This window comes from Herpailurus yagouaroundi, unplaced genomic scaffold (genome assembly GCF_014898765.1).
Source record: "Herpailurus yagouaroundi ecotype Mexico unplaced genomic scaffold, PumYag 142, whole genome shotgun sequence".
NCBI classification, from domain to species: domain Eukaryota; kingdom Metazoa; phylum Chordata; class Mammalia; order Carnivora; family Felidae; genus Herpailurus; species Herpailurus yagouaroundi.
In genome coordinates this window covers 16,995,846-17,003,722 of record NW_024412397.1, presented here as the reverse complement: position 1 = coordinate 17,003,722, position 7,877 = coordinate 16,995,846, and the positions used below count along the sequence as shown (strand labels likewise).

General features: G+C 50.5%; 1 non-coding gene across 1 annotated transcript; it reads left to right on the top strand.

Moving 5' to 3' along the window:
* The first annotated feature begins 7,334 nt into the window (after positions 1 to 7,334).
* On the top strand, positions 7,335 to 7,517 carry LOC121033254 (U2 spliceosomal RNA). The gene has a single exon (XR_005791783.1). It is a non-coding gene; the product is annotated as a U2 spliceosomal RNA (small nuclear RNA).
* Positions 7,518 to 7,877: the final 360 nt, after the last annotated feature.

The following is a 7,877-nucleotide window of genomic DNA, read 5'->3' as shown; positions in this document are numbered from 1 at the left end:
GGCAGAAGTGAGTTGGGATGGATGGCAGAAGTGAGTTGGGATGGATGTCCAACGCGCGGCAAGCATGAACCTCACTCCTCGCGACTTCACCCAACCCCAGTTGGATCCGTACAGCGATTTCAAAAGGCAGTCCCTCCTAGTAAGGACAGACTCGCTGGGTTTTAGTCCGCTCTCAAAATGCTCACGCCAAGTCCTCCCATTCGTTATAAGACCGCGAGTCTTTACAAGCGGGCAATAGTCCGTTGCTGTTGCTTGAAGCACTGATGTTGGACTGTAGTCGACAGGCCGCCCCTGGCTTCAGTCCAGGCGTCCCTCAGCATGCACCGCGTTCTTCGCCCCCCAAGACAGATGGCCACCATGGTAACAACATAAATGCCCCTCTGACTCCACCACCGAAATAAACAGAAATGAAAAGGAAATAGGGAGCTTCAAACTGGTTCTTTCCCCCAGCAATTTCCCGAGATGCCCCAGCTAGAAGCAGCCTAAATAGGCAGGCTGGGGGTTGGTCTGGAATTAAAACAAAAAACAAAACAGAACAAAAAACCCCCGGAAAGTCCAGAGAAGATTGTAGAGACGGCTCCTTTCTTCGCGCTTAACTCCTAGGGTCAGCAGGAGAAAAGAAAAGGGACTAATGTGAAAAACAATTTAGTTAGTCGTCAGGAACTGCAACTGGCCACCTGCTGGTCAGATGCTACTATAGACATGCTATTCACTGGAACAGTGTCTTCAAAAATTAGGATCTGTAGCACAGATTTAAAAATCTATCCAGGTCGCAAGCTCTTGCAAAATCCCGCTCTCCCTAAAGGCCATCACTGCCTGGGGCTGTCCCCGGGGACAGGGCTCACCTTGTCCACGTGGCCACAGTCCTCACCACACGTTAATGTCCACCCCTCCCTGCTTATCTGGGTGCATTACCTGCCTACCCACTCTAGGCATGGAGGTTATGATCCCGGTTTAAGGTATGTGGGGGGCAAGGGGACTACTCCACGCCTTTTTCAACAATATCGTTTAAATTCCTGTCCCTGCTTGTGATTCTCTAGTTGTGTAAGCAATGTTTTGAAAGGGTTTTACCGCATACCATTTGCTGTCCCGACTGATTCTGAAGACTCACTCCCTTCCTAGCCGGTGTCCGGAAAAAGTAAGAAAGTCTGTTTAAGGAGAGGCAAAATCGGGGCACCTGGATGGCTCAGTCGGTTGAGTGTCCAAGTCTTGGTTTTGGCTCAGGTGGTGATCTCGCGGTTCATGAGATCGAGCCCTGCGTGGGGCTCTGTGCTGTCAGTGAGGAGCCTGCTTGGGATTCTCTCTCTCCCTCTCTCTCTGCTCCTCCCCTGCTCACATTCCCTCTCTCTCTCTCTCTCAAAATAAATAAATAAACATTAAAAAACAAAAAAGAGGAAAAATCACTAGACAATGCCATTCACTCTGAAATGCTGCTGGTAAAAAACGTCCTTGGTGAGTGAACCGAGCTGGAATCGAATCTCGTGGGGAACTCAGGACCAGACCATGTAACCCCAGAGATTCTTCTGTGAGGCTCTCACTGTATCTGGAAACAAACCAAACAGCAAGACCCTACGTGGAATCCTGATGAAGAACTCTGGTCTGTGTGGCACCCACCCCGTCTGACCTCCCCCTGCTTCAAATAGTCTTGTGGCTCTTCGTGTGTGTGCGTGTGTGTGTGTGAGAGAGAGAGAGAGAGAGAGAGAGAGAGAGAGTCGTGTGCAGTGAGAACCTCTCTCAAAATTTGAAGATGTCAAGAGGCGTCTACGTCCGGCTTCAACCCCGGTGGGGCAGTGGCGCCCCCTCCCCTCCACCCTCCTCACTCGCGCAGGGGCCGAGGCCTGGGCCCCGCCTTTGACTTATTCTCTCGCCTTGGGGCTGACCTTCTTCCTTTTGGGTTGGCCGAAAGCCCAACAACGCGATCTCAACCACCTGCCCCTTAAACGAGAAGCCATTTATCGGTTGACACTTAAAGGAAATGGGTCACAGGCGTCCTAGCCGAGGCGGGTGGCAGGAGGATGCCGCCTGTGGCCCCGGTGCACGACCAGAGTGACTCCGAGGTGGCCGCGTTTCCGGCACCGCTGGGTAAGCCTGTGGCTTCCAGAGTAATCGAGGGAAGGAGATCTCTGGCCTCACGTGGTGGCTGGGGTGACTTACGGCTTTAGTTTCTAGTAGACCCCCACCAGGATCCGTCCGTAGGTTTTAGATTTCCTGCTCAACCAGAAGGCCGACACCCCAAACTCTTTACTAAGAAGTCCCACCGTGAAGCCCAGTATTCGTCCGCACGTGGCCTCTCAGTCCATCTCCTTCTCGATGGATGTTCAAATGGTTTTCCTGTTGCCCCATGGCCCCGGTGGTCTCTCTGTGTGCATCCCTGGGTTGCACCTGGGTGAGCTTTCCCAAGTTCATGACAAATCGTGGAACTCTGCTGCTCAAAACTTCCCATAGTCTCTCTCTATTCTCAGGTGGAAGGTCAAATCTCTAGAACAGTCTGTTGCCCTGCCTGGTCTGGCTGCTGCCTCCAGCCTCGCTTCTCCCCACTTGGGTCTCACTGGTCTCCTTTTTAGTTCCATGGATTTACCAAGCTCTTTGCGGCTGCTGCAGGACCTTTGCACATTCTGCTGCCCCCCCCCTTTTACATTCATGTCTTGACTTAAATGTCACTTCCTCAGAGAACCCATCCCTTTCATCACCACTCCTCCCAAGTAGGTGAAACTTCCTTTTTTAATTGAAAACCTTGAGATAATTATAGATTCACATGGAGTTGCAAGAAATAATACAGAGAGATACCTTGTACACTTTGCCCAGTTTCTCTTAATGGTAATACTTTGCAAAGTTGTAGTACGATATTGCAACCTGGATGCTGACATTGAAATGGTCATCTGATTTTATTCAGATTTCCCAGTTACACCTGCACCCATTTGTGCTTGTGTGTGTGTGTGTGTGTGCGCATTTTGGGCTCCACACACTTTTAGCACTTTGCAGGTTCGTGTATCCACCACCACCATCAAGATACGGAACGGTTTGGGGGCACCTGGATGGCTCGGCTGAGCATCTGACTCTTGATTTTGGTTCGGGTCATGATCCCAGGGTTGTGGGCTTGAGCCCCACATCAGGCTCCACGCTGTGCATGGAGTCTATTTGAGATTCTCTCTCTCTCTCTGACCCTCTCCCCTGCTCACGCATGCTCTCTCTGTCTCTAAAAAAAAAAAAAAAAAAAGATACTGAGCAGTTTCAACACTGTGCTGTCCCTCTTGACGCCCTTTTGTACTTCATTCTGTGCCCTGCCATCACCCTCTGCCTGGCAAGCACTCATCTGTCCTCCATTTCTCAAATTTGCCATTTCAAAAGTATATAAATGGGAGTGTAGAGAACACAAGTCTTTTGGAATTAGCCTTCTTCCCTCAGCATGATTCCCCGGGGATGCATTTGAATTGCCACATGTGTCCACCGTTGACTCTATTTTGCTGAACAGGATTCTGTGGTTTGTGAGTTACTTTGTTCAGCCACTCACCTGCGGGGCGGGGTGGGGAGGGACTTGTGGGCTGACTCTGGTTCTGAGCCGCCATGACCATTCTTGTACAGGTTTTTGTGTGAACATAAGTTTCCAAGTTTCCAACTCACATGGCAGCCCTCAGTACCGTATCCTGTCCCTCAAGTACAGCCCAGCTGTGTGTATCATCGGATCCCATTCGGGGCCAAGTCACTTGGGGTTGGTTATCAGATACTACCCAGCCTTGGGTCTCCATAGGCTCCTTACTAGCCAGTGTATAAATACACGAGACGACAGCAAGTCCCCAACGCTGTTACCTTTCACGTAGTGAAGTCCTGAACCCCCCACCCCCTGCCTGAGAATGTGACCTTATTTGGAAATCATGTTCATTATTAATGAGGGAACTTAAAGTCTTACTAAAGTGGGGCAGGCCCCTAATCCAATACGACTGTGTCCTTATGAAAAGGGGACATTTGGATGGCACACACGCATGGAGAGTGCCATCTGAAGACAGGGGTTATGGTCTCACAAGCCAATGAATTGCCAGAAGCTAGAGGGGCGCCTGGGTGGCTCAGATGGTTAAGAGTCGGACTCTTGATTTAAGCTCAGGTCATGATCTCACGGTTCGTGAGTTCAAGCCCCGCGTCAGGCTCTGTGCTGACAGCTCAGAACCCAGAGCCTGCCTCGAATTCTGTGTCTCCCTCTCTCTCTGCCCCTCCTCCAATCACACTCTCTCTGTCTGTCTCTCTCTCAAAAATTAATAAACATTAAAAAAAATTTAAAAATAAATTCAAGTTAATTACGTATAACGTATAGAGTAGTATTGATTTCGGGAGTGCACAACAGTATTTAAAATTTGTAATTTTGACCCTGCGGTGCAAATAACAAATAATGAAACATTTTTAAACGGCCCTTATTGCCGGCCCTGCTGGAAAGGAAGCATTCCAGTATAAGGAAGCTTCTAGTGCGCGATCAGCAGGTGAAGTTCTCAAAATGGCCATCAGATGGCACCCTCAGCCAAATTACTGAAAATAAGTGCGTTAGCTGGGCACAACTTTGCAGCTGGGAGGACAGTAGAGGCCCTGAGGTCTAGCCCCCTTTGTTTCACAGCCCAGGAACTCCAGCCAGACAGACTACTTTGCCTGAAGCCACATATCAAGTTGGTGGCGGAAATGAGGTTCCCGTGCCCTCCTAACAAGAAATCCAGTCATCTCTCTGTGATGGTACTTTTAAAGGGGCGCTTCTCACCCCGAATGAAACAAAATCCACAAAAGACAGAGGAGAGTCGTTTGAATCCTCACACAGCCCCGTGAGTTGAGTACAAAGCCTTGCAGGCGAACCCTGGAGGATGAAACAGAGGCTTTGTTTGGTCAAATGCTAGGCAGTCACATTAACAGGGGGCTCGTTTGCTTTCACAGGGGAGTGGGGGAGGACAAAGGAGGGGAATTCACGGATGCAACAAGACGGACTGATCCTGGGGAAGTAAGAAGACTGTGGCCAGGGAAGCCAAAGAGAGATCCCTGGGGGAGATGAGCTTTGAACTAGGGTTAGACACGGAGGAGAGGAGAAAAGGCCACAGACACGGGACAGTTAGCATGCGCCCAGGTGAGAAAGCAGGAGCAATCCTACATGTCAGCAGGCCTGGGCTGTGCAAATGGCACCCTGGTTCCCTTGGGCCTCGGGCCTCCCTCCTTTCATGCTCGTTCCTCGCAGGCACCCCCAGCCCCGTCTCTACCTCTCTGAACGGCCCCGGGCAGAAAAGGTCCTCTCCGGCCAAGCTTTGGCATCACAGAATAAAGTTAAGGGACTGCTCTTTTTCGGCTGGTCTGTCATGTGGGACGAAAGGGTATTGCCCACCTTGAGTAATAAAATGGAGACGGAAATGGGGGGGAACAAGATGCCGTCCAGGTTGCTTGTTTAGAACCGAGGGTCTCTGCCACCAAGAGGGGTCGACGGGGAAGGAAATGGGTGAGTGAGGCACGCAGGGTGAGCCTGGAAGGGCAAAGACGAGCTGAGAGTTGAAACTTGCAGGAGAAGCACCAGGGGCCAGGCTCACCTGGCAAGGGGGCAGCAAAATGAAGACGCTTTTTAGGGAAATTATTCCAACACAAGTGCCTGAAGGGGATGGAAGCGGCAAGAGCTCGGCGGAAAGACCGTGCTGTGTTTTTTAGACGACTTCGGGGTATAATTCACATACGCTATGATTTCACCCACTGACGGTAGGCTGTTCAATGGTTTTCAGCATATTCAGAGATACGTGCCGTAATCCATAATCACAGCCCATCTTAGAACATTTCCATCATCTCAAGAAGAAATCCTTTATCTATCGCCCCCTCTGTCCCCGTGCCCGTGTCCCCCAGCACGAAGCAGCAGCAAATCGATTTTCTGTCTATGTGGATTTCCCCATTCTGGACTTTCGTATGAATTTCCACGTGTGCGGTATGGGGTCTTTTGTGACTGGCTTCTTTCACTTAACATCATGCCCTCCAAGCCACACGAGCGTTCTGACCCCTCCACATGCTCACCAACGCCTCTGGCTGCTGAGTTTTTGATCCTAGCCATGCTGATAGGCGTGGAGGGATGTCTCGTGGCACTTTTGTCTTCCATTCCCCTGGTGACCCCGTGCATCAGGTATTTTTCGTGTAATTTTCTCTCTTGCTTGTGGATTCTCCGTTTCATTGATTTCCCCTCTGATGTCTGTTACTTTCTCCCTACTGCTCACCTCAGGTTTCGTCCGACCTTCTTTTTTAGTGTCTTAAGGCGGAAGCTTAGGTTGTAGATTTCAGGCCTTCTCAATGCGGGCAATTTGCTGCTCAACATCGTTCTAAGCCCTGCTCTAGCTACATCCCAGAAATGCGGGTATATTGCACCTTAATTTTCCTTCACTTTAAAGCATTTTCTACGGGGGAAGACACTCCAGGTGGAGGGAAGAGCTTGGGGAAAGGCATAGGGGTGGGAGAGCTCAGGACAAGTTCAAGGGCGAGCCGAGGGGGGCAAAAGCAGAGGGCGTGTGGAGCAGAGTGCGTGACGGAGACAGGGAAGTTGGAGCCTTAGGGTAGAAAGGACTGAAAAGTTTATACTAAACGAGTTTCAGATCATCGGGTACCACGGTTAGGACGCTGTGTTATTTCACTTTCTTCCTAGATGTGGAACGAGAGAAGGTGCTGGTGGGGGCTGGGCCGCCACTGATTACTTTCCAGGCAGCAGGAGATACTGGCAGCATCTGCATCCCGGCCCCCTGTAGGAAGCAAGAATGCGGTCTTGTGCTTTTCATCCCTGGCTAATTTTTCAGTTTTAAAAATGACAGCAATCTCTTAAAGTGTATTTATTTTTGAGGGAGAGAGAGAACGCGAGTGAGGGAGGGGCAGAGAGAGAGGGAGACAGGGAATCCCAAGCAGGCTGTGCACCGTCAGCACAGAGCCCGACGTGGGGCTTGAACTCATGAACTGCAAGATTAAGAGCGGAGTGGAAATCGAGATTTAGACGCTTAACCAAAATGAGCCCCCCCAGATGCCCCAATAATGGCGATTTTTGTTGCCGATTCTTTCTCTTTTGAAGCCCTCTTTCCTCAGTTTCCGAGCCCCCACGCTTCCCCGGTTTCCTCCTGTCACTCCCCTGGTTCCTCCAACACGGGCCACCAAATGCTGGCGTTTCTCAAGGCTCTGACCCCGGTGTCCTCCCACTACCCTGGGCCCCCTCCCGCTGGGCAACCTCCTGTATGCCCATGGCTTCAATTATCTTCTGTTGCCCGAGCTCAGTGCCCGGATCCTTCCCCTGAGCCCCAAACCAGTACTTGGAATTGTCTTCAGTCAAACGTATTTGACCAACACAACTAAAAACAAAAATCATTTCTCAGCCTTTTGGCCAAGCTCGAGCCAAAGTAGTATCTTTTCTTAGCAGTTTAAGATCTGATAGGTCCTGGAGCTGAAGACAATATACTCAATGGATTTGGGGAGCAGGGAGAGGGAATACGGGTTGCTACATCCACCCTGCGCATGACCCATGTTGCAGGAATGGTGCATACACATACACACACACACACACACACACACACCAGGGGCAGCAGCAACAACAAAAAACTGAACTGACAATCTCCTCATTCAACCTCCAACCTGGCCACCTTGTCGCCACACGAGGCCAAGCTTCCATTTTCCCTCAGTTACTGCAATAGCTTTCTGATTGGTCTTCTAGAACCTTCTCTTCCCTCTTTCCAAGCTCTTCTCCACGCTATATAGGCAGGATGATCTATAGGGCATGACCGTGTCACCACCTGCAGCGGATGTGAGTTAGTTTTGGGTTCTCCTATGTTGGGAAATCCCCCGCCTCATGAGTCTTGGCAAGCCACACACTTCTTCTTGAAGTTGTCCTATGGATCCCGCCAGACCAG